General features: G+C 43.5%; 2 long non-coding RNA genes across 9 annotated transcripts; both read left to right on the top strand.

Annotated features, from left to right (window-relative positions):
* Positions 1-1149: 1149 nt before the first annotated feature.
* On the top strand, positions 1150-27529 carry LOC136483903 (uncharacterized). Of its 8 annotated transcripts, XR_010765695.1 has the most exons (8): positions 23416-24053; positions 24154-24213; positions 24546-24927; positions 25526-25621; positions 25716-25820; positions 25940-26027; positions 26520-26635; positions 27310-27529. It is a non-coding gene; the product is annotated as an uncharacterized lncRNA (long non-coding RNA). The 8 variants fall into 8 exon arrangements; XR_010765699.1 differs by having other exon boundaries at positions 23413-24053; positions 24806-24927; positions 25716-26027; XR_010765692.1 differs by having other exon boundaries at positions 23414-24053; positions 25716-26027.
* On the top strand, positions 3021-4068 carry LOC136483904 (uncharacterized). The gene is made up of 2 exons (XR_010765700.1): positions 3021-3116; positions 3793-4068. It is a non-coding gene; the product is annotated as an uncharacterized lncRNA (long non-coding RNA).

Genomic DNA, 27529 nt, shown 5'->3' with positions numbered 1-27529 from the left:
GCGCCGCCCTCCTTCGCCTCCTCCTCCTCCTCCGTCCAACCTCGGCTGCCTCTCACCTCCGTTTTCCCCTCCCCTTTCTCTCTCTCCTTTCCTTTTGATGGCGTGACCGACCAAACCCTAGCTGTGCCATCGATATCCTCGTCACCAAACAAACCGCGTCCGCGTCGAGTCTCTCGGCTGTCCCCGGCTCTGGCGTCTCGCGTCTCCAAGCTACCCGTGCAGCTCCTCCACTCTGCCCCGCCACGCTAATTAATTCCAGCTGCAAGGAGTCACCGCCAGCCAAGACGTCGTAGTGCGCATGTCGTCGTAGACACCACCGCCGCCGCTGCCGTCGTCGTCCTAGATCCGACAGCCTCACGAGCTCCATTTCCTCTAGACCAGCCATCCCGGTGTCTCATCAACAGCGGCGGTGAGTTCTTGCTTGCTGTGTCCGGGCGCATGGCGATGGCCGGCCGTCGGCTCTTGGTCCTCTTCATCTCGACCGCCGTGGTGGCTGGGCTCACCTCTGCGGCGAATGGTCCTTTCCTATCCGGTACGACCTCTTTGCTCCGGTGTTTCTTGCTGTCTGTTTCGCTTTCCGGTCTCGTAGCTGATGGGCTGGTTCTGTACTTCTGTTTGCTCTGCATGAGCAGATAGCGTCTTCCATCCGAGCTCCAGATCTACAGGGAGGAGCTTGCTGCAGGCCAAGAATAGTACGTTTCATTCCTTCTTTTCTCCTTTAACCACTTCAACCTGTGATTAATTCGTGGATTGGGTGATTCTGATCTGAGATTGGGAGTTATGTGTTAGCGTACCCCTCCATTGATGGCATAACAGTTTGGGTACAAACTGGATTAGACAACCTCTTGGAAGAGGGATGTCTCGAGTTTAGCAAGCAATTTGGATGGAGGAATGGAGAATCGGAATTGCGGAAGGAAGATAGCTCTGAACCTAGGGAGAAGGGCTAGAAGGAGAGGAACCGGAGGAGGAGATGAACAAGACATGTCTCTGTATTCAATTCATTGAATTTTCCTTTCTGATGCAGCTGCTCTTCTTGTGGTGTTGCCCTTCAGCTGGTTGGTCCAGTAGGCAACATGGCCCATGGCACAACTCCAGTTCATACCTAGGATGATTCCTCACATTCTCCTCTCCATAAAAATTGACTTGCCTCAGGTCGATGCAAAAATGTCAAACCACCGGTATCCCATGGCACTTGTGATTCTTCAGTGCTATGACTTGACCTTGTTCCATTTGTCTTTTGTTCTACCACACCATGTGTCTCTGTTACAGTTTCTTTGTTGCAGGTCATGGCCGAGTCTTAATTTCTCTGCATTGAGGGAGAGATCATGCTAATTAAAGCAAAAAATCAAAACGCAGTATACACCTACTATCCTAACAGGTGAAGCTGCAGCTGTCATCCTCAAAAGTAAGATGTTTGCCATTTTTTATGGATAAAAAAAATGGGACCATTTAAGTCATGGGAATTCTATGTGTGTTTTTCCCTTTTTCCTTTTATAACATCTTCAATTGAGTATTAATTGTTATCACCGCATTTATTTAATATATACGGTTTATAGTTTTGCAAATTTGATATATCATGATAGGTGCCCCCATTGAAAGAAGGGTTGGGGTAGCATAGAGGTTCAGGGGAAATTTTCATGTATGCTTTGGGGTAGCATAGAGGTTTTGAAAATTATGCCTCTACTATAATCTGAAACTTGTAAATATAGCCTCTGGAAATTATGCCCTGAATTATTATATCACAGCACAAACATGATCTAGAAATTTCATATAGCCTCTTCTAAAAGGGTGTACCCAGTGTAGAGAGCTCCCGCTCTGTGCGGGGTCTGGGGAATTGTGTCAGTGGTAAGCCTTACCCTCGCTTGTGCAATGCGATGAGACCACGACTCGATATAGCCTCTGCTACCAATTCAAAAATATTTACGCATTAGCTGCACCTGTTTATGCCTGCTTCCTCTTCTCATCTTTTCCTTCCTAATCAAAACATGCCTATTCTAATTGCAGGCACCTGATACCACTAAAATTCCATGGAACACAGTTCACAGACATGCCAATTTCGGTGCACTCACATACAGCATGCACAATCCTCCCTTGTGATAAGTATGTTCCTGTGATGCCATTTGTCATCCTATTTTTATTTATCATTATACATGCACACCACCGATTCTTTATTTAACATAGATATTTGCAGATGTCATTGGTTTCATCATTGATATTCAGCCACCAATTCCTATATAATTTCCAGAGGCAAGGACAAGCTAACTACCCTTAGAGAGGTGCTCATAAAGGATCTGTGGTAAGTGTTTTTACCTAAAAAGAGCTCTCGGTACTTGGTCACCGCCTTGCATCTTCATAATAATTTGTTTTTTTTTTAAATCGACGTATGGGGGAAAAATGCTATTCCCATATTTTGCAAGGACACAAAGCTCCAAGTAACCTTATGGGGGTGCACAAGCTAAGGATTTCAACATTGATACTGTTCGTTGTCTGCTTAAAAAAAACCCTGTAAGTTTACTCACAAATATAGCAGCTCTGTACACTGCCTCCAGCCTGTATATAACAATGGACACTCGAAAATGTGCTTCCACTTGGTTAGCAGCTTTGCACAGTAATTCTCTTCTGTATTTTTAATGTGCTTATCACCACAACTTGGAATGCCCCTGTTTAAGTACCCGCTTATTTTCGTAGCTCAGAACCAGCAAACTATCTGAATCCTTATGTGGATGTTCCATGACCATTATAGAGGCGCATGATTTAGAAGCAACCCATCTATGTCCTTCAGAAATCTGTGCTAAATGACTAAGTAGATACCTCTCAAGAACAATTGTTATATATATTTTTCTTACATGTCAAACACTACATTTACTGGTTGCTGCTTACCTGGAAACTACTATATGACTAACAACTAATCTCATATTCACCGATTTCCTCTTCGTACACTACGCATAGTACATCTCAACGTACACTTTGTTACACCCCCGATTATCAATGTTTCCAGATTACTTACTCCTTTTTTCAAGCTCTGGAAATTCCAAGAGCAACAACAGCTACTTACTGAGGACAGCGCTCCGATCAAATGGCAAAATCATCAACCTTTGTAGCGCTTATTGCCCAAGGTACAGATCCTCTGCCTCCACCCATTGTGTGATCACACCTTAGGCTTTACCTAACTGGTTCCGCTAAATTCCTTAGTCTGTTACTAATATCTTTTTTACCCTCCTTTTTTAATTGCTAGCTATTTCTAGATTGATCTCTCGTGAAACAAAAAAACAGAAAATCTTAATAGTTGCAGCTCTAAACCTACACACGTGTGATGACGTAGGTATCCCTTCCAGATTCGTATCTATGATTTCAAATACATGTATGCCATACACAAATTACTGTCAACTTGCAGCATTTGATAATACCTATGACACTGACCTTAACCTCCTACAAGTTCACAATTTTTTATAGTTTACAATAACCTGTCTAATTAATGTTTATTTTATCATAACTAGGTGCTATTTTATTTTTTCCCTATTCCCAGCTGTAGGTATGACTAACACAGGTAAATTCGCGGATATATTAGTGGCTTACATTATCCTATTTTGTCATAACTATATCTTATGAGTTTAGGGAACACACACGAACATAGGTTTCTTTTCACATAACCGTTCGACATATAATGTTCCAATCAGAACAACATACTATTTATCTGCTTTCGTTCAAGATCGGAGATGTCAAATAAAATTAATTGTTTTGGTACTCTTCCTATATTCTACAGGTTGTCCCTAATTCTGTGTCTTGTCACAGGCATGGAGAGATGTGCACACTCCAAATTCAGTGGAGGACCAGCTGGATCCTATCTCAATCTCGCGGCGTGTGGCGTGTATGCGTATGTAACATGTCTGACTTTATCAAAAGTTGTTGCTGTATGCAGAATAAATAGAGCTTCTTGTGTATTTTGTGTATGTATATCTTTGTGCTTTCCATACTACACCAGGAATCAGCTCCACACCCCCTTTGAATTTAACAGCTACTGCGCTTTGTACCCTGCTGCATCAGTAAATGCAGGTGTTCGTATCATAATGTACTCAGCTTTTGGATTCTCCAAGTGGTACACACCATCTGTAATGCATATGCAAAGCTCTTTATATATTTATATGTAACTCTTAGATGCTTTTGAGCCCATAAATTAAAATATATCTTCATCTTCTACTATCACACAAAATTATCTATATTTATGAACGCGCGCTGCATGCAACATGTGTATCTTACCTGTATAAACCTAAAGGTACTTGCTTTGCATGAATAATATGTTCAAATTGTTAAATTGATTTCCTAATGTCGTCCCCATATTAGCTAAAATTCTTTGTTATTGTTTCTTCGTCCCCTCTTCTGTTTTTGTGTACCAAAGAAAATATATACTTGCCAGCATGTAGCTAATTATTTTTGCACCAGCTTTGGTTTCAAAGAATTGCTATAAACTATATCTCACTTCTTCTATGATACGGCCATATACTCATCCCAAGGCAAGTTTCTTAGTCTATTTATGTACTTCATTCTCAACCTGTTTATTTAGTATTTTAATACATACATTCTCTATTTATGACTACTTGACAATGGCCGCCTTGGCTATAGAGAAATCATCTGCTTACGTTTTATGTGTATAGAATGTTGTGTTGATGCCAAAGAGGTTTCGTGTGTCATCAAAGCACCTGCCTCTTCTTTTTTCTTCTCTTTGCGCCAAACTATTTTTTCTACGATCTTTTCAGTTTGCTAAGAAAAGAAAAAAGAGGGCTCTGCCTCTGCCTCGGATTTTATCGAGCGCGAAAAGATTGGAAGCAAGGATGTCAAACTGTCTCGGATTTTTAGTGTGGTTTTAGATAGCTCTCTCGGAGATGCTCTAATATATAATCAACCCCAACGATGACCTTCTGTGATTCTCTAGGGGGTTTCATGAAGGATGTTAAACTGTCTCGGAGTCCATTGCTTATTTTGTTTAGGCACCTTGGGAGCATTGTGTATTCCTCGCGTGGTGCAAAATAAAACGAGTTGCTTATGTGCGCCTTCTGTGTGTAGCTAATTGTCTTTTCCTCCTCTTTCTATCCTGTACCCTGCAGGTCATAATGCTACGTTGAGGGGAAATGCAGCTAGCATACGCATTTATATTGAAGATGAAAGGAAGCAAAGTTGCAATATATTTTCAGAAGACATCCGCGAAGCAATCCAGCAATACTGTTCTCGTGTGTTTACCATCGGCAAAAGTAGAAACTTTCTTTTCCCATTTAGATACCTTTCTCGGTTGTATAACAGTTTAGCACAATATTAAGTGAATATTCTTGACGTTGTCATTCAAACCAACGTTCCAGCTTCTCTATATAACATATGTACATATCAGCTCGATGGATGCACTTCCGCCTAACTTGCGACGCGCGCAAAGGCGCGCGTAACATACTAGTCACTAAACAAGCCCAGCCACCAGATGCAATAGAAACAGCATCGCACGTCACTAGGAGAAATTTTAAATTCTGGTTGTGGTATATATACGACATATATTTAGTATTTTCTACATATTTTAGGAGGACGGTCGCCAACGGTAGCCGGATAGCTGCCTCCACCCCTGATTATCATGGTGAGCCAATTTTGCTGCCGTCCTCAATTCTACATTAAAGTTTTCTTTTTAGAGAGTAATTCTACACATTAAAGTTTCAAGAAGGCCTTATAGTCCTTCACATAAGCAACATAACATATTATGGATTGAAATTTTAGAGTTTTTCCTCTTCAACACATACAAGCAAATCCCGCTTAATATAGCATATCCTGTTACTATTCATCCATTCATCACCCATTATGTTCCTTGAAACAGCCCAAACGCACTGTACTCCCTAATGCACGGCGAGTTGGCGACAGCCGTGGTCGATCGATTTTGCATTGGCTTTATGTCCGGTGCGAACACATCATTCTAGTAGTTGCCGGACAGATTAGCTAGCTAGCTTTCTTCTATTTTTTAGAGGAGATTAGCTTCTTTCTGTTCGGTTTGCTAATCGCTATATAGGTCCATCACCAACCCGGCCACCAGATACAACAGATCACATGTATTTTTGACATATATCATATATATATACACTACCTATATTTAGTATTTTCTACGTACTTTAGGTACGGCCAGATAGCTGGCTCCGCTCATGATTATCTTAGTGAGCCCACTTTGGCTGCCTTCCTCATTTCACATTAAAGTTTCTTTTTAGAGAGTAATTCTATATAAATTAAAGTTTTAAGAGTGCCTCATAGGCCTTCACATAAACACATAACATATTATGGAGAGAGGAGATGGGGGAATGTATTCTTTGCCCTCGTCTTGAGCCTCCGGCGTTCACAGATTTTTGCTAGACCACACCGTCGTTGCCTTGTCATCGTCGTCCTCAACGATGTCCTTGCGGGAGTCGCTCCGTCGTCGCTGCCACCACGCATGTTGCTGTCGTGGCCGTACTGGCCGGTGCCGGATCCGCCGCGTCTCTGCTCATAGGGCATCATCAGGCGTCGGTCGGGGGAGGGTGAAAACGCCACCGGCCGGATGTCTGGGCGATCACCTCCACCACCTTATCTCTTGCGGATGCACCACAGCTGGCCTAGGGTGTGGGCCTGCTGCTGGAGCATAGAGTCAAACGCTGCTGGTCTTGGAATTTCAAACATCACCACCAGCTACGGCCTGCCAAGAGCTGCAGCCACGGCCTGGTGTCGTTGGCGCTTAGTCATGCAGTGCCTTTGTCGGCCGGCCTGCCGAGTCTCCTGGTTCCCGTCCTGGCCCTTGGCTATGCGGGTTGCCGTGTGGTGCCGCCACCAGCTAGTCTAGCCTGTTCGCCTAGGCCCGTGCCCCTCTCGTTTCATGCGTAGAAGAGCAAGTGTGCCACGGTCGGCACTGCAGCGCGCTTCCACCCTGGACGTTGGCCAAGGCCGAGCGGAGTAGTCGTCGCTCGCTCGCTATAACAACCCGAAAAAACCTATTCCCAGAAATACCAACTTTCAAAAACTTTTTCCAAAAACCCTTGTGTGACAAGTGATGCATGCTCGGAAGCCACCCTATTTGCACAACTAGCACCTACATCTAGATGAGTGAGCATTTGCATTAACACAACTCTTGAGTTGCTTCTCTTGATCTTATGTGATGATAATTAAAACTTGATCTACGTTTAAGATAAATGCTTGTGTGTGTGGGCCTTAGCCCTGGCTAGACCCAAAAGACACCTAAGGTCCTAGGTGGACCCCACTGAGGAGGTATACATGTATACAAGTATAAGTGCTAAGGAATAGGAATAAGAATAGAGGAGGTTATAGAAAAGGATATAGAAATATAAAAGAAAAGGGAAAGAGGAAAGAGGCCCCGGACCCAAGCCAGCCCAGCTGACCCGCGTTGCCCCTGCTCCCGTTTTCCGGCCCAGCTGGCCAGCCAGCCCATCCCCGCCCGCGCGCCCGCCCCGTTGAAGGCTCCCATGCCGAATATGCCACCACCGCGCCCCATTACCCTCCCTTTGTTGGTTGTTGACATGTCACCCCATGGGATGTAACACCCTAAAATTTGCTTCTCTTGAAATAGAGCTAAAATGATTTAATTTTGTATTTTTATGCTCATGAAAAATATGAGAAAATAATAAATTTTCATTAGATTAAAATTTATCTTAAGGTAGAAACATGTTTGTTGCATTTATGCCGGTCGCACCTTGTGTTTCTATGTGCAAAATGTGATTTTTTTTAAAAAATACGTTTAGGAGACGAATACCAATCTGTAGGAATTTTCTAGCTTCTTTCTGGAATTTAATTCCTACCTCCTTCACCTTAATCTTTATGTTTCAAGTTCCCAACAATCTTTTCATTTGCTCCAAATACTTTATTTGGGTTCATCATGTTCCAAAGTGTCTCTGGGAATTTTCCCAAATTTTTAGAGGTCTCGGAGTATTTTTCGTGACTTAAATACCAATTTTGGACTTTTCTAGAATTATTTTATTCATGAAATTAATTAATTCCGAAAATAAATAATATATCTCATTTTCCAACCACTCTCAAAGCCCATGTGCAATAATCCTAATAACTCCTAAAGGCCCTTGAATTTATTTACTAATGGGCTTTAATGATTATTTAGGTCCATTAGTAAATGTGGAGGGTGCAACATCAATTAGTACCGTATTGCTAGTTGATGTAGATGTGGGGAGTTTTTCTCTCTATAAATATGTACCAACTCCTTGGGCAATGCACACCAAAACTACCGTAAGGGGAGCCCCTAGTTTGGGAAATCCCTTGTGTAGTAAATTAGATTTTTCTCCTCCTTCTGTCACCGTCGCTGTCGCCGTCGCCGTCGCCGCCACGCTACCCGACGCCGTAGACCCGTCGTTGACCGCAAGAAGGCCCTAGGTGAGTTCGTCGTCTTCTCCTCTTATTCCCTGTGCTCTCGGCTCGTTCAACCGTGACCCCTAGGTCCCAAACCAAGCGCTCCGGGGAGCTTCTCGCCGCCGGTAATGGAGCTCCACCGCATCGGTTTTTCTATCTGGTCGGTGACTCTCTATCCCGCTCCTTTCTAATCTGGGCTGTCCAGATTCAATCCAATGGTCCAAGATCGCTCGTACCCCTTCATCGGGTTTATTTGCAAAAAAGCCCCGTAGTTTCGCGTAATATAACCCGCAGTCCATGGCGCACTTCCAGAATACGTTTTCCTATTCCGAAAGCGTAATTTCTTACTAGTAGATTCAGAACACGTTTTCTTTTTCAGAAAGCGTAAAATTCCTCTGTTAGATTCAAAATACGTTTTATTCTTTTGAAAATGTAGTTTCTTCGATTAGATTGAAAATACGCTTTCATCTATTTATAGTTATGCCACTAGTCTTATTTAGGCCATAAAATCTTTGTTTTCACTCCGTTTTGATCCATTCAAGTTGCGTTAGATTCGTAATTGAGTAATCTACATGTTCATCCTACTGTTAAATATATTTTTAACTTTTGAAATTCAAGGTTAGATTTAATCTATTATTTTATTAAAGGAAATCTTGTTTAATTCATAACTTTTTCGTTATAGCTCCGATTAGAGTGAAGTAACGTGTAGAACATCTTTAAAACCTTTTTACCTGATTCATTTTGTTTGGTGTACTATTCTAATTTAGATCTATTGTTTGCTTCGTGTATGATTGCATGGATGCATGTGTGGTGTTTTATGATCTTGTCTAGTCGGTGAGCTATACGTGGTGAATCAAGAAGCAGATCTTTAAAGATTTGGATTGAAAGAAGGATCTAAGTTTAAGGCAAGTATAGCATGGGATCTTCCTTGTCCTATACACCTTTAATCATTTAATTCATATTGCATGTGTCTACCTTGGCAACTGTAGTAATTTTCCTAGCTATTTAATATCCTGGATTCCTTGTCACCTATGGTGTATTGCATTGGTTAGTATGATGCTAGTGCTCAACTGAAACCATGATCTTGTAACTTGACTAATGGTATATGCAATAAACACTAAAAGATGATTTTTTAGCAACATTGAATCAGGGGGCTAGAGCATTGGGTTGTTTTTATGGTGCTCTAGATTCCTGTTCCTAAGGATTTATCTGTAAGTGATCATCCAGGACTTATAGTACAACTATGAGGGCTCTATGGCTCTGGCTTTACCTCAGTATGAGGACCTTTTCTACTTTGTTATATGTTACCTTTATTGGAGTAAGAATGGCTTGCCAAATCAGGTATAGGACAACCTCTGTCCCCTTGTGTATAGGCTGCGTGTCATTATGCCATCGGGAAGGAGGGTTCCTACATCTGTTTGCCGAGTGAATCTAATGGTCCTAACTTGTTAGATGAACCTTTGAAAGGCTTCATAGTGAACCCTGCCGACCTTTCTTGAAAGTGGGTCAAGAGATTAGCTACCTCAGGCGAAAGGGTAAATCATGACTCACAGTGAAAGTGTACAACCTCTACAGAGTGTAAAACTGGTATATCAGGTGTTCTGATGGCCATGAGCGGCCTTGGAACATTTATGGAATAGATGATCATTAATGGTTAATGATGAAGAACACTGATGATACTGATGATAAAGATGCTCACTAATGAATACTATTTATGTTATTCATTATTCATGTTTACCTGATCATGTGTTAATGGGCTTATGATAACTTTGTTGCCACCCTATTGCTAAAATCATGACTCAATAAAAGCTAATCGTAGTTAAACCAGTGTCAACCTTTTGAGCTTCATGAACCCCATGTTATATTTGTTGTGTACGATATGTACTTATGCTTGCTTTATTTTTCACATATTTGGAAAAAAACACCGGATGGGTACCAGATTGCTAGAGTTTGGAGGAATTAGGCTTGTGATCAACCAGTTAGTTGTTCCTGTAGATTGGAGTCTTCACCCGAAGATCAGAGTTGTCTTTCCATTGTTGGTTGTCTAAGGTTATATCCTTTATACTAAGTATGTTATATATTGAGCATTGTCTTTTGATATTACCCTTATTTGTAGCTATATGTGATATTTGACTTCCTGGGCTCACATATAGTGCGTATATGGTTTTGTTCTTAAAACTGGGTGCTACATAGGACCCGCTAGTCATCCTCTGTATTTTCCCTCTACCTCTGCTTTTCTTCTTCCCTCTGCTTTTCTCGTTGGCGAGCACTGAGGCCTAGGGCCATCTCAGTCGTCCGCACCCCACCGGCCTAGCACACCCCCACCGGATGAATGCCACGGTCATGATCCACGACACCTTCCTCGCCTGCGCTAGCTGCCGCCTTGACGTCCGCGCACGTGGTCCCATCGTGCGATGTTGGCGTCACCTCTCCAACCACACTTGACCATCACCTTTCGAAATTTGGAGCATCAGTGCCTGCATGAGCTTCTCGCTCACCCCAAAACCCTAGCCTAGATCCTTAGATCACCCTACATGTGGCCCTTGCCCCTTCCCCACCTTCTACCGCCCACGTGGCCGGCCAATGGCTATAAAAGCCAAGCCCCATTCTCCACAAACACCTAACCCACTCCGCCGCTCTGGTGGCATCACAATCACTCACCATGTCCGAGAGAAGGGCCGAGAAGGTAGGAGAAGGAGGCCAGAGAGCACTGTTGTGGAGCCGCCGCCGAAGGCAAGGACATTTCCTCAATCGTCTTCATTGCCATAGTGGTTCGACACGGCACTGCTTCGCCTCCCAACTTCACCGACTCACCACTGCAACGCCATCCTACTACTGCCCCAAGCCCATGCTGAGCCTTGCCAGCCCCTCTGCTCACCGTCGTGCGCTTTCCATGGTCGCCGATGTGATCTTCCAACCTGGGAGGCCAAAAGGAAGTGCCTTTGGCCACCATATAGTGCAGCACTCTCACCAGCGCATACCTGAGCAAGCCATGACCTTGCTGAGCCTCTGAAAACATTAGTGCCTTTCACAAGCACCTGAGGACGCTCGCCATGGCCAAAGCACAGCCACGGCGAGGTCGTTCCACCCACACCAAGCCAATAGGGATAAGGAGCCTACCATGACGAGATTCCTCGGTGAGCAACACATCTTGTGCTAGCTATTGAAGGAGGAAAGACCCCAGGACCCACCGGCCTTGTCTGCCTTGCTGGAGCCATCACGCCCCCTTGCCATCGCCGTTTCGAAGGCTTTCCAACTGATACCGGCCACCTCGATGGTCAAGGAAGGGCTGATGGTGTCCACCATAGCACCACGCATCTAGCCACAAAGTTGGTTTGCCCGATAGCCAACCATAGCCCCTAGATCACCGGAGCCGAGACCTCACGGAGCACCGCTGTGGCCTCAACCACGATGCGGACTCCACCATGCCAAATGGTCGCCGTCGTAGCCCTCCATAGCTCACATATGACATCTTTGCGTGTTAAAGGGCAACCTTGAGATCTGGCCATGCGAGCCACCGTGCCGCTGTGTCCGCCACGCCTCCATCACCATGACCAACGCCAACAGACCACCAAAGCGCCACCTTTTCCCTTAGCCACGTTCCCTAGAGTGCCTTGAAGCTTCGAGAGGCCGTGAACGCCTTGTCAAGCGCTAGTCGCACGCTGCGGAGGCCGCCATGCTCGTCGGACCCACCGTATTCCACACAGGTCAGTTGCGTCGAGCACCAAGTTGCCACTTTTGGCCTTGTCATGTCCGCTAGAGCACCATGGAGCCCTAGGAGGCAATAGATGCCCACGCCGACCACCACGTAGCCTCGCCGAGCTCTTATTACCGGTGAAGTCCAATTGGGGACTCGCGTCAAAGCACCAACATGGAGCCGAGCGCCTTGTCCATCGTAAACTGAGAGATCTGGTCCACCATGCACCCCTCGCGCAAGCCCCCACGTAGATCTGGTCCATCGTAAACTGAGAGATGGGACCACGATGCAGTGAAGCCCTGGTCCACCGATAGACGTAGCCCACATCATACCTAGTCCGCCATGTGGCTTCATGATAAGCCGACATGTGTCTGGGCTGGCGCGGCCCATGATCTGGCCCGCTAGGCCTAGTGAGGGCCCGGTCAACGTTGATTGTTGACCGTTCAACACAGACCATTGACCTAGTCCCACACATCAATCTTTGTTGACCCCTAGACCCCACTTGTCAATGATTCCGGCACAGCTGCCCAATCATCGCCTGACACTTGTCACCCCCTTGTTCACCCCTGCCTTTTCTTTTTTAGAAAATGAATTAAACTTAGGAAACTCGTAGTAAATTCATCGGACCTCAAAAAGATATGAAACCAGTGTCCAAATTTTTCTAAAATTGAGCTCTACGTCATAGGATTGTGTATTGTACGTTTGGATCTTTTGGATTTCTGTTGCTTCTTTGTGATCATCTATAGGATAGCCCTGGAGGAGCAGCTTGAGGAGGACAATGACTACACGGAGGAGCTTGAACACAACTAGCCAGCAGGTGCCACGTCCCATACAACCTCGTAGAATCCTATTAGACGTGCATCCGGGACTAAAGTCTCCTCCTGCAAAACCGTTGGGCTCGGGATTTTAGTCCGGGTTAGTGTCTCAAACCGGGATTAATGCTCCCTTTATTCCCCGGGCCCCTTCTGGCTGGGACTAAGGTAAATACGGAAGATCTATTCTCTACCGGTGAATTAGTTATTAGAGACATGCAATAGTGGTCTGTCTCTGATATAGTGTCTTCTTCACATGTTTCTAGCATAGCATAGGAGTTCTGTGTTCTCTATGAGTTGACAACTCATTGCTCGAGTCGCTTTCCACGCCTCATAGATGGAAGAGCTAATGCAGTGTAAAATCGTGGTACTTATGGCTTTATTATGATTTTTTTATGGAAACCATAGTTTTCACACATGCATGGGCCGTTGCCTTCTTTTATTCATTCATTCATTCATCAATCGTTGAAGTTGAAACACATGCATAGGCTCGTCATTCATTCATTTATTCAAGGAAGAGCTAATGAGTCCGACTCATTTATTCATACATATCCGTAGTCAGGCTGCTCAAGTTGAAAGACGTAGAGAGATCGAATTAAGAAGCAGCCACAGACAGAGTCAGGCTGCTGCAATCGCACTTTGCAACCGCACTTAGCAAATCACACTTGCCCGCAGTCCACTGGCCCTCGGGGCAGCAATAGCAGATGATTGAGCGGTCTTCCGCCAGAACTGCAAATTAAAGCCAGCGTGGAATAAAAAAAAAAAGCGATTGATTAATTATTCTTTCCAATGAAAGGTTGAAACCATACGTATTAATTAATTATATAAAGAGAAAGAGACATATATACATCTATTTACCAAATTGTTTTGTCAAGAACAATTCTCAGTTGAACAGGTTTTCTTAATTAATACACTTAATTTATGATATATTTTTTGAGGCCTTATTTTTAAAGTATATTTCTGATATCTTTCTACATCGATCATTTTTTCTAACCTTTCCATATCATCACATACTTCGTTCAATGCATCCATAAAACTTAATGGACTTATACATATATACTTCTATTTATCAAATTATTTTGCCAACAACAATTCTATACTATTATTTTGATACCCGGTCAGGCTTAATTTGGTACCACTAACAAAACGCTGAGGAACCGCGAGGTCCCAAAGACGTTTCATTCAAATACTTTTGAAATTTGAGTTACTATTCACTATTCAAAAATATTGGCACCTATTCGAAATATATACTAACTTCCAGCGTACGTCTACAACAACACTAGGGATCGGAGTATGATCAGATTTGTGCACACATCCGTAGCACAGCGAAGAAGATTATACATACATATACGCGCACAGAGTGGATTCACGTACTGTGAGGCATGAAAATAGGCAGCAGGGCCATGGCCCAGATGAAGAGCGCAAGGATCACCATCTTGCCAGCCTGTCGATGTCGTGGTCTTGACAGCTCGGAATGGCGTGCGCCTGACTTTCGATCGATATGATCTGCGGCTGATATATCCACCTCAAGGGTGTGCCTTTTAACATTTTTTTAGATAAGGATAAAATATCCGACTTCATCTATCCAAGGATAGAAATTAGGCTAATTATTAATTACAAACTCCAGACGCGTTCACAAAGTACGGTTGTAGGCAAAACCACCAGTCTCGCAACCAACAGAACAAGTAAAAAGTTCTTGGACTAAACAAAAACCAACATGTCTTTGTGAAAGCCATCCATTAGAACCAAAGAATTGTAGAGCCGACTTCTCAAGTGTTGAGCCACAGAGATCATTTATCTTAGATCTTCATGCCGCTGCAAGTTGGCCCATTGACGTAGCCGTGTGTCCCTTGGAAACAGTACCTACAAAAGAGATTTGGGTTTGCATTTGTCAAGAACTACCTCATTCCTTGTTAGCCATATTGCCCACAGTAGTACTGCAGCTGCTGTTAATAACAATGTGTTATACTTTTGTTACCCAATTTAGACCAATTAACAAACAGATCATCTATGTTTCGTGGGAGGTGAAATTCCAAAAAAGAATATGTATAGAGCGCCACAAAAATTTGGCATAAAAGCAATAAAAAAAAGAGATGGTGAATTGACTCTGAGAAATAGCAGAAACAACAACGACTTGTCTCCAGCCCAATTTCTCCTAACTAAGTTATCTTTGGTTAGAATCACTCATCTTTTAAATACCACCATGCAAATTTTTAGTTTCATGGGAGCTTCGTTTGTCAATATCTTGTGATACTCTCACCCCCATTGTTCATTAATGCAGCATACATAGACTTGACTGTAAAAAAATCCAGAAGCCTTGAAGCCCCATACAAACACAATCCCTTTCCTGCAGTAAGTTAATTTGTTTGTAAAGAAGCAAGCTATTCTATTCCAGTTTAATAAGTTCACACCCACCAAATTTCTACGAAAAGAGATATTTAGTTTCGGGGGAACTCAAAACTGTAGCATAGTGGTCCTGTTTTCTTCTTACAATATTAAACAACGCCGGAAATTTATCCTTGAGATGTTTATTGCCCAGCCAAGTATCAACCCAAAATCTAATCTGTGGACCCATCTTTGGACATTAAAATGTCCTAACTTCAAGAAAGTATCTTTAATATTCATGAGGCTTTTCCAGAAATGCGAGTCCCTTGGTTTCTTTTCACAACTTCCTAGTGTCTTATTCTTAATATACTTATTTCTTAATAACTCTTGCCATAATCCGTCCTCATTTAATAACTTAAACAGCCACTTACTAAGCAAACATTTGTTTGGACCTCTAAATTTTGTATCCAAGACCTCCCTGGTCCTTAGGCTGACACATAATTTCTCATTTGACATAATCTATACTTCCTTTTATGATGGTCATTTTGCCAATAGAAACGAGACCTGACACAATCAATTGTTTCTAATACTACCTTCGGTAAATTCCGAAAAAAAGACATCATAAACATCAGTAAGCTAGACAACACCGAATTTTGAGATGAGTGAGCGGTCTTCCGCCAGAACTACTGCAAATTAAAGCCAAGCGTGAAATAAAAAAGAAAAGATAGCGATTGATTAATTATTCTTTCCAATGAAAGGTTGAAACCATACATATTAATTAAATTATATAAAGAGAAAGAGACATATATACATCTATTTACCAATTTGTTTTGTCAAGAACAATTCTCAGTTGAACAGGTTCTCTTAATTAATACACTTAATTTTTGATATATTTGTTGAGGCCATATTTTTAAAAGTATATTTCTGATATCTTTCAAGATATCTTTCTACATCGTGATAGTCTCGGATCTCAATCACGCACTGTATGTGGCTGGATCGAATGAAAGAAATCAATGAACACAAAGAACAGATGGGCAACCGCCACGATGGCGGCCAGGGTGACGGCGCCCCTTTTCGCTTTTAATGTTTTCAACACTGAACCTAACTGAGTTGTCTTATAATGCATAACTCCCACCTCAATGAACCTAGCTACTTATACCGTAGCTATGTACACGATTGATAAAAGCAACAACTACTTAACAACACTCTGAACATGACTAAAAACACACTATGCAGATAACTGCAGTGTCCGTGGGCGCGGTCCACCGCTAGCCTCCCGCTGCACCTTGATTCAAACTGAGTCTTGGCAACCTTGCTTGACCAACTGCGCCATCCACGTCGCTGCTCCAGGTGTTCCCAATCAGTGTGACCAGGGATTACACCAACAAGTCCCCCTAAGCCTGAGGCACACTGAGGTTTCTGATCCCAATCAGATGGCTCATGGACTGACAGCTTCACAGCGGGCATGGCCTTGGTCAGAATGTCTGCTTTCTGCTCCTCAGTTCCCACCCTCTTCACCACAATCTGCCCTCTTTCAACACATTCTCTAATGAAGTGATACTTCAAATCAATGTGCTTACTCCTCCCATGAAACACTGGATTTTCCATGAGGGCTATTGCTGAATTGTTGTCCACAAATAAAGTAACAGGCTTAGGATCTTGCTTTGTAATCTCACTGATCAGGTTTCTAAGCCATAGTGCTTGCTTGGCTGCTGTAGTGGCTGCCATAAACTCTGATTCACAAGAAGAAAGTGACACTGTTTTTTGTTTCTGAGAGCACCAAGTGATCAAGTTCTCATTCAAATAGAATGCCATTCCTCCAGTGCTTCTTCTCTCCACTGTATCACCCCCATGATCACTATCAGAGTAACCAATGAGCTTGTCTGCACTCCCACCTTGGACATACACCAACCCAAAGTCCACTATGCCTTTCAAGTATCTCAAGATCTATTTGACAGCTTTGGCATGCATCACTGTGGGTTTTTTCCATGACCTGCTAGCAACCTCCCACAGAGTAAGACAGATCAGGCCTACTGTGTAGTAAGTATCTTAGGCACCCAATCATCCTTCTATACTCTGTTGAGTCCACTAGTTGTCCACCTTTGTCAACATTAAGCTTGCATCCAGGTTCCATTGGGAATTAGTTGAGTTACAGCACTCATACCAAATTGATCCAACACCTTTCTAGCATATCCACTCTGTTTCACAGTGATGAAATCTTCCCTCTGCTCCACCTCAATCCCAAGGTAGTAGCTTAGCAGCCCCAAATCAGTCATTTCAAATTCATTCATCATCTATCTCTTGAACAGGTTGATCTCATCTGGATTTCCTCCAGTCACGATTAGGTCATCTACATAGACACCCAAAATGATTGCATCAACACCAGTACCCCTGGTATACACTGCCTGTTCACTTAGACATCTTCTGAAATTCAACTTCCTTAGGCTTTTGTCAAGTTTGACATTCCAAGCCTAGGAGCTTGCTTGAGACCATAGAGAGCTTTGCTCAACCTGAATACCTCATTTCCTTTCCCTTTCACCTCATACCCTTCAGGTTGTGACACATAAACTTCTTCCTCTAGATCTCCATGTAAGAATGCAGATTTCACATCAAGATGATGAATCTTCCAACCATTGTTAGCTGCAAATTGCAAGCACAGTTCTGACTGTATCTAGTCTGGCAACCGGAGCAAACACCTCCTCAAAGTCAATGCCATACTTTTGCACATAACCCTTTGCACTAGCCTAGCCTTGTACTTCACCACCTCACCATCCGAATTCCTTTCAACTTATAAACCCACTTGAGGCCAATGGGTTTCTTTCCCACAGGTAACTTGACCAGTTCCCATGTCCTATTCTTTTCAATTGGATTCCATTTCTCTATCCATTGCTTCAATCCACTCTTGAAGACCAGCAGCTTCTGCATATCTAGTTGGTTCTCCTGTCTCCACCAACAAGGCTTCCACATCAGAGTCCATCAACTCTATTTCTAAGGTATCATCATATATTTCCTCTAAGTTTCTGAATCTGATGGGACCACTATCATCAGTTGACGTAGGAGTGGAATTGTCTCCATGAACAGCACTATGTTGTGGTGTCACCATGCCATCACTGAAATCAACAGGCTCCTAAACCATCTGTTCTCCTTGCTGTGCAGGTGACTGTGGTAATTCAGCTCCACTGTCAACACTGACAGCTGCATCATCTGCCTCTTCTTCTTGTGCTACTGCATCATTGACACCAAAGTCAACATAGTCATATTCAAATCATTTTCAACTATGACTTCACTAGACACATTTGGCCCATAGTTGATTCCCAGTTCCACACTTTCTTTTCTTCAAACAAAACATCCCTATTGACAACAATCTTGTTGTTTTCAGGATCATACATTCTGTGTGCTTTGCTTCCTTCTTCAACCCCAAATAAACCAACTACTTACTTCTACCATCAAGTTTCTTCAGATGGGGTGTTGATATTTTTGTGTGACCAACACACCCAAACACTCTCAAATGACCTAAACTAGGCTTCCTCCCTGTCCAAGCCTCATATGGAGTCATGTCACCCAGTTTCTTGGTTGGCAACCTATTCAGCAGATAAACTGCTTGCCTGACAGCTTCTCCCCAATACCTTCCTCGTATTTTCATGCTCTTAAGCAGAGCCCAAGCCATCTCCATCACAGACCTGTTCCTCCTCTCCACCACTCCATTTTGTTGAGGAGTGTAAGGTGCTGTGAGCTGCCTTTTGATCCCAGCTTGTTCACAAACCTTTGCCAAGACACCTGACAGAAATTCCCCACCCCTGTCAGATCTAAGAACTTTCACCTTGCACCCAGTGAAATTCTCTACCTTTGCTTTATACTTGACAAATACATCACAAGCTTGATCCTTGCTCTACAACATGTAAGCTTGCATCCACCTAGAATGGTCATCAACCAATAGCATAAAATATTTGTTTCCTCCTACTGTCTCTAGTGATATAGGCCCACACATGTCAACATGAACCAGCATAAGCTTCTCAGTTGACTGCCACTGTGAGGCCTTAGGAAATGGACTCCTAGTTTGTTTTGCTGAAATGCAATCACTACAAACTTGTTCAGGATGACTGATCTCAGGCACCCCAACTGCCATTTTCTTACTAACCAGCTATTTCAAAGATCTGAAATTCACATGGCCTAACCTCCCATGCCAGAGCCAAGCCAAATCATCAATGCATGCTAGTAAGCTTTCAGGTTCTACAGTTTCAAGCTCAATCTTGTAAAGTCTATTCTATGTCCTAGGTACACTCATGATCAATCTGTCAGGATGTTTCTCTGAAACTTCTAGCACATTTTCATCAAGCATAACTCTATGTCCTAACTCAGTTAACTGACCTAGACTGATTAAATTGCTTCTTAACTTTGGAATGTAGTAAACATCAGATAACACCCATTGATCATCCTTCTTCCCTTGGAACACTACAGTACCTTTACCCATGATTTCTACTGTAGAACCATCCCCAAATCTTACCTTGCCAGAAACAACACTGTTTAGATCTCTGAATTTCTTGTGATCACCAGTCATGTGGTTGCTTGCTCCATTATCCATGTACCACTCATTGCTTGATGGATCACCTCCACCAGTCAGATGAAGTCCAGGCTATACTTTGGCTTCATTCAGAAACAATTTCTGAATCCTGTCCTCTGAAGAACACTGTAGCCGATCTGGCAATACAGTTTCTGCCAACAGAACTGCAGGCTCCCTCTCCACCTTGACAAGGTGAGCTTCCTCCTTCTTCTCACCCGGGCATCGATTGGCGTAATGCCCATAGGCATGGCATTTGAAGCATTTGATGTGACTCTTGTCATGCTTCCCATTGCCATCCTTCTCGGCATCAGCTGCCCCGCCATGGCCACTACTGCCTCCGCCGCGCCCACGGCCTCGCCCATGCCAACTGCTTTCCTCCTCTCTTCCCCTTCCCGAAGGAATCACCATTAGATTGCTTCTGCCTCGCCTCCCACTCAGCCTGAGTTAGGAGGACCTGGCCTTTCACTGGACGAGCACCACTGCTGCCCCGCCGCGTCTGCTCTCGAAGGCCTTCAGGCGCCCTACTGCTTCATCGAATGCAAGAGTCTTCAGATCAAAGAACTGTTCGATTCCTGCCACGACGGTGAGGTACCGATCAGGCACGATGTCAAATAGTTTCTTCACCAGATCTGTGTCGGTGATGTTCCCCCCCATGCTGCTACTCTTGACTGACAGTGCCGTCAGTCTCCCCACAACTTGATCCAGTGGATCATCATCCTTCATCTCGACTGCATCGAATTCGCTCTTCAAAGTCTGCAGCCGAGCATCTCTGACTCGATCTGCACTGACGAAACGCGCCTTCAGGGAGTCCCACACCCTCCTTCCCCGACTTCTTCTTCGCAACTTGCATCAAGATGTCGTCAGGAATGCACTGAAGAAGGTGCGCCTTCACCTTCCGATCCTTCGCGTCTAGCTTCACCTTCTCTGCCGCGGTCGACGCCGCAGCTTCCAGATCTGGCTCAACCACCTCCCACTCCTCCCAATCCTCCATGATCGCCTGAACTCAAATGCACCAACTGGTGTAATTCGAGCTCGTCAGGGTTGGGTAAACCTGGCGTGCTTCCCCCGCCGCCTCGCGCCCCATCCCCGCCGCCGCTTGCCCGCTAGCGACGATCGACATGGACCTAATCTGGAGTGTCTCCACGCGTGATCAAGGCTCCGATACCATATGATAGTCTCGGATCAATCACGCACTGTATGTGGCTGGATCGAATGAAAGAAATCAATGAACACAAAGAACAAATGGGCAACCGCAACGATGGCGCCAGGGTGACAGCGCCCCTTTTCGCTTTTAATGGTTTTCAACACTGAACCTAACCGGCTTTCTTATAATGCATAACTCGACACCTCAATGACCCAGCTACTTATACCGTAGCTAATGCACACGATTATAAAAGCAACAACTGCTTAAACACACTTTGAACATGACTAAAAACACACTATGCAGATAACTGCAGTGTCGTGGGCGCGGTCACCGCTAGCCTCCCGCTGCACCTTGATTCAAACTGAGTCTTGGCGCCTTGCTTGACCAACTGCTCCATGCCACGTTGGTGCTCCAGGTGTTCCCAATCAGTGTGACCAGGATTACACCAACACATCGATCATTTTTTCTAACCTTTCCATATCATCACATACTTCGTTTAATGCACCAATAAAACTTAATGGACTTATACATATATACATCTATTTATCAAATTGTTTTGCCAACAACAATTCTATACTATTATTTTGATACCCAGGTCAGGTTTAATTTGGTACCACTATAAAAACGCTAAGGAAACGCGAGGTCCGAAAGACGTTTCATTCAAATAACTTTTGAAATTTGAGTTACTATTCACTATTCAAAATATATACTAACTTCCAGCGTACGTCTACAACAACACTAGGGATCGGATATGATCAGATTTGGTGCACACAGCCGTAGCACAGCGAAGAAGACTATATATACATATACGCGCACAGAGTGGATTCACGTACCGTGAGGCATGAAAATAGGCAGCAGGGCCATGGCCCAGATGAAGAGCGCAAGGATCACCCTCTTGCCAGCCATGTCGATGTCGTCGTGGTCTTGACCGCTCGGAATGGTGTGCGCCTGAGCTTTCGATCGATATGATCTGCGGCTGATATATCCACCTCAAGGGTGTGCCTTTTTACATATATATAGGTAGCCAATACGGCGCCATACATAAGGTTATATACGTTTGCTTGGTAGAACCAATGCGAGCCATGGCTTGCTTATTGATAGCTCCAATCCAATGCCAGGCAGAGCTTCCTTGAAACATCCCCAAACGCACTGTACCCCAATGCTTGGCGAGTTGGTGACAGCCTTCATTGCTTTGGCTGCCATCCTCAATTCTAGATTCTAGTGGTTGCCGGACAGATTAGCTTGTTTCTGTTGGCAACGCTAGTACAGAAACGGGCTTTACTCCTAGTTGGGAAACCTCTTCAGTCTCGGTTTCCCAACCGGAAGCACGAATTCAGGACTAAAGGTGCACCTTTAGTCCCGGTTGGTAAGACCAACTGGGACTAAAGAGGCCTCCCAGTCTGGCCACGTGGGGCGGCCCTTTAATCTCGGTTGGTATTACCAATCGGGATTAAAGGTTTCCTTTTTTTCTTTTTGTTTCTATTTTCAATTGATGATTCGTTTTGGTTTTCGGATAGGTTTTCGAATATGCATTCTACGCTGCTAGTAATATACGTATTCTACATGTTTATAATGTTCGAACATTTTGTACAAACTAAAGTATGAAACTAACATATATATTACATGCATATACATATATTGTACGTTATTTTATGTACATATAATATATATATATTACAAATAAAGCTTGCATTGTATATTCTATCATATCTTTGGGATAACAAATTCACTCCATCTGGTTTGGCTTCCATGTTTCGTTGATGTCATTGTAGAACTCGCCGGCGGGGTTGAGGACCTGGTCATTAAGAAATCCTGCTATGGTCTCTTGAATTGCTTTCAGTTGGTCACGTTGTATGACTTTTTCCGTCAACCATAGAGTCTTCAATAAAAGTTAAAGGAAAAGTATTAATATATATATATATATATATATATATATATATATATATATATATATATATATATATATATATATATATATATGTGTGTGTGTGTGTGTGTGTGTGTGTGTTTGTGTGTGTGTTGTGGTCACGTGATTACTTATGTATATGAGCAACAAAAGAAATTGTGAATATATGAATATATTTATATAACGTACTTTGAGGATCTCTTCAGGAGTTCTTTTTGCGTACGCCATGATAAACTCGCAAATATAGTATCCGCAGTAGTTGTTTCACCTGTTGTTGCCTCAGAACCCACTTTTACGAGAAAAAAGATTGGGACATATCATTCTAGTGGTTGTCGGACAGTGTTTTTTAGCTTCTTTCCGTTGGGTTTGCTAATTTACCCAAACAAGGCGGACATGCTCCTCCGACAGGAGCGACGTCCACGTCGCCGAAATTCCCACCACCGTCCGATCTGTCATCGTATGGCCAAGATTGCTTATAGCCGCTTCCGTTAGAATCAACTTCTTATAACTCTTCGTCGTCACAGTTGCTCTGCCTAGCTTTTGCAGCTTCTCGTCAGGACCCCAACCGCTAAATATATAGCTGGCTCCCGCTTCTCATTCCAGATTCTTCTCCTGGCTTCCTCCTCTCTCCCCATCGGTCTCTCTCTGTCCCGACGCACGGAGGGGCGACAACGGCATGTCGGCGCCGCCGGATGCGACTGCTGTGCGGCGGCGGGCGCCGCCCTCCTTCGCCTCCTCCTCCTCCGTCCAACCTCGGCTGCCTCTCACCTCCATTTTCCCCTCCCCTTTCTCTCTCTCCTTTCCTTTTGATGGCGTGACCGACCAAACCCTAGCTGCGCCATCGATATCCTCGTCACCAAACAAACCGCGTCCGCGTCGAGTCTCTCGGCTGTCCCCGGCTCTGGCGTCTCGCGTCTCCAAGCTACCCGTGCAGCTCCTCCACTCCGCCCCACCACGCTAATTAATTCCAGCTGCAAGGAGTCACCGCCAGCCAAGACGTCGTAGTGCGCATGTCGTCATAGACACCGCCACCGCCGCTGCCGTCGTCGTCCTAGATCCGACAGCCTCACGAGCTCCATTTCCTCTAGGCCAGCCATCCCGGTGTCTCATCAACAGCGGCGGCGAGTTCTTGCTTGCTGTGTCTGGGCGCATGGCGGTGGCCGGCCGTCGGCTCTTGGTCCTCTTCATCTCGACCGCCGTGGTGGCTGGGCTCACCTCTGCGGCGAATGGTCCTTTCCTGTCCGGTACGACCTCTTTGCTCCGGTGTTTCTTGCTGTCTGTTTCGCTTTCCGGTCTCGTAGCTGATGGGCTGGTTCTGTACTTCTGTTTGCTCTGCATGAGCAGATAGCGTCTTCCATCCGAGCTCCAGATCTACAGGGAGGAGCTTGCTGCAGGCCAAGAATAGTACGTTTCATTCCTTCTTTTCTCCTTTAACCACTTCAACCTATGATTAATTCGTGGATTGGGTGATTCTGATCTGAGATTGGGAGTTATGTGTTAGCGTACCCCTCCATTGATGGCATAACAGTTTGGGTACAAACTGGATTAGACAACCTCTTGGAAGAGGGATGTCTCGAGTTTAGCAAGCAATTTGGATGGAGGAATGGAGAATCGGAATTGCGGAAGGAAGATAGCTCTGAACCTAGGGAGAAGGGCTAGAAGGAGAGGAACCGGAGGAGGAGATGAACAAGACATGTCTCTGTATTCAATTCATTGAATTTTCCTTTCTGATGCAGTTGCTCTTCTTGTGGTGTTGCCCTTCAGCTGGTTGGTCCAGTAGGCAACATGGCCCATGGCACAACTCCAGTTCATACCTAGGATGATTCCTCACATTCTCCTCTCCATAAAAATTGACTTGCCCTCAGGTCGATGCAAAAATGTCAAACCACCGGTATCCCATGGCACTTGTGATTCTTCAGTGCTATGACTTGACCTTGTTCCATTTGTCTTTTGTTCTACCACACCATGTGTCTCTGTTACAGTTTCTTTGTTGCAGGTCATGGCCGAGTCTTAATTTCTCTGCATTGAGGGAGAGATCATGCTAATTAAAGCAAAAAATCAAAACGCAGTATACACCTACTATCCTAACAGGTGAAGCTGCAGCTGTCATCCTCAAAAGTAAGATGTTTGCCATTTTTTTATGGATAAAAAAATGGGACCATTTAAGTCATGGGAATTCTATGTGTGTTTTTCCCTTTTCCTTTTATAACATCTTCAATTGAGTATTAATTGTTATCACCACATTTATTTAATATATACAGTTTATAGTTTTGCAAATTTGATATATCATGATAGGTGCCCCCATTGAAAGAAGGGTTGGGGTAGCACAGAGGTTCAGGGGAAATTTTCATGTATGCTTTGGGGTAGCATAGAGGTTTTGAAAATTATGCCTCTGCTATAATCTGAAACCTGTAAATATAGCCTCTGGAAATTATGCCCTGAATTATTATATCACAGCACAAACATGATCTAGAAATTTCATATAGCCTCTTCTAAAAGGGTGTACCCAGTGTAGAGAGCTCCCGCTCTGTGCGGGGTCTGGGGAATTGTGTCAGTGGTAAGCCTTACTCTCGCTTGTGCAATGCGATGAGACCGTGACTCGATATAGCCTCTGCTACCAATTCAAAAATATTTTCGCATTAGCTGCACCTGTTTATGCCTGCTTCCTCTTCTCATCTTTTCCTTCCTAATCAAAACATGGCTATTCTAATTGCAGGCACCTGATACCACTAAAATTCCATGGAACACAGTTCACAGACATGCCAATTTCGGTGCACTCACATACAGCATGCACAATCCTCCCTTGTGATAAGTATGCTGATCCTGTGATGCCATTTGTCATCCTATTTTTATTTATCGTTATACATGCACACCATCGATTCTTTATTTAACATAGATATTTGCAGATGTCATTGGTTTCATCATTGATATTCAGCCACCAATTCCTATATAATTTCCAGAGGCAAGGACAAGCTAACTACCCTTAGAGAGGTGCTCATAAAGGATCTGTGGTAAGTGTTTTTACCTAAAAAGAGCTCTCAGTACTTGGTCACCGCCTTGCATCTTCATAATAATTTGTTTTTTTTAAATCGACGTATGGGGGAAAAATGCTATTCCCATATTTTGCAAGGACACAAAGCTCCAAGTAACCTTATGGGGGTGCACAAGCTAAGGATTTCAACATCGATACTGTTCATTGTCTGCTTAAAAAAAACCCTGTAAGTTTACTCACAAATATAGCAGCTCTGTACACTGCCTCCAGCCTGTATATAACAATGGACACTCGAAAATGTGCTTCCACTTGGTTAGCAGCTTTGCACAGTAATTCTCTTCTGTATTTTTAATGTGCTTATCACCACAACTTTGAATGCCCCTGTTTAAGTACCGCTTATTTTCGTAGCTCAGAACCAGCAAACTATCTGAATCCTTATGTGGATGTTCCATGACCATTATAGAGGCGCATGATTTAGAAGCAACCCATCTATGTCCTTCAGAAATCTGTGCTAAATGACTAAGTAGATACCTCTCAAGAACAATTGTTATATATATTTTTCTTACATGTCAAACACTACATTTACTGGTTGCTGCTTACCTGGAAACTACTATATGACTAACAACTAATCTCATATTCACTGATTTCCTCTTCGTACACTACGCATAGTACATCTCACCGTACACTTTGTTACACCCCCGATTATCAATGTTTCCAGATTACTACCCCTTTTTCAAACTCTGGAAATTCCAAGAGCAACAACAGCTACTTACTGAGGACAGCGCTCCGATCAAATGGCAAAATCATCAACCTTTGTAGCGCTTATTGCCCAAGGTACAGATCCTCTGCCTCCACCCATTGTGTGATCACACCTTAGGCTTTACTTAACTGGTTCCGCTAAATTCCTTAGTCTGTTACTAATATCTTTTTTACCCTCCTTTTTAATTGTTAGCTATTTCTAGATTGATCTCTCGTGAAACAAAAAACAGAAAATCTTAATAGTTGCAGCTCTAAATCTACACACGTGTGATGACGTAGGTATCCCTTCCAGATTCGTATCTATGATTTCAAATACATGTATGCCATACACAAATTACTGTCAACTTGCAGCATTTGATAATACCTATGACACTGACCTTAACCTCCTACAAGTTCACAATTTTTTATAGTTTACAATAACCTGTCTAATTAATGTTTATTTTATCATAACTAGGTGCTATTTTATTTTTTCCCTATTCCCAGCTGTAGGTATGACTAACATAGGTAAATTCGCGGATATATTAGTGGCTTACATTATCCTATTTTGTCATAACTATATCTTATGAGTTTAGGGAACACACACGAACATAGGTTTCTTTTCACATAACCGTTCGACATATAATGTTCCAATCAGAACAACATACTATTTATCTGCTTTCGTTCAAGATCGGAGATGTCAAATAAAATTAATTGTTTTGGTACTCTTCCTATATTCTACAGGTTGTCCCTAATTCTGTGTCTTGTCACAGGCATGGAGAGATGTGCGCACTCCAAATTCAGTGGAGGACCAGCTGGATCCTATCTCAATCTCGCGGCGTGTGGCGTGTATGCGTATGTAACATGTCTGACTTTATCAAAAGTTGTTGCTGTATGCAGAATAAATAGAGCTTCTTGTGTATTTTGTGTATGTATATCTTTGTGCTTTCCGTACTACACCAGGAATCAGCTCCACACCCCCTTTGAATTTAA

The sequence above is a fragment of the Miscanthus floridulus genome, chromosome 9, assembly GCF_019320115.1.
Source record: "Miscanthus floridulus cultivar M001 chromosome 9, ASM1932011v1, whole genome shotgun sequence".
Taxonomy (NCBI): Eukaryota; Viridiplantae; Streptophyta; class Magnoliopsida; order Poales; family Poaceae; genus Miscanthus; species Miscanthus floridulus.
Note: the sequence above shows the minus strand (reverse complement) of the source record. Positions and strands in the feature narration are given on the sequence as shown.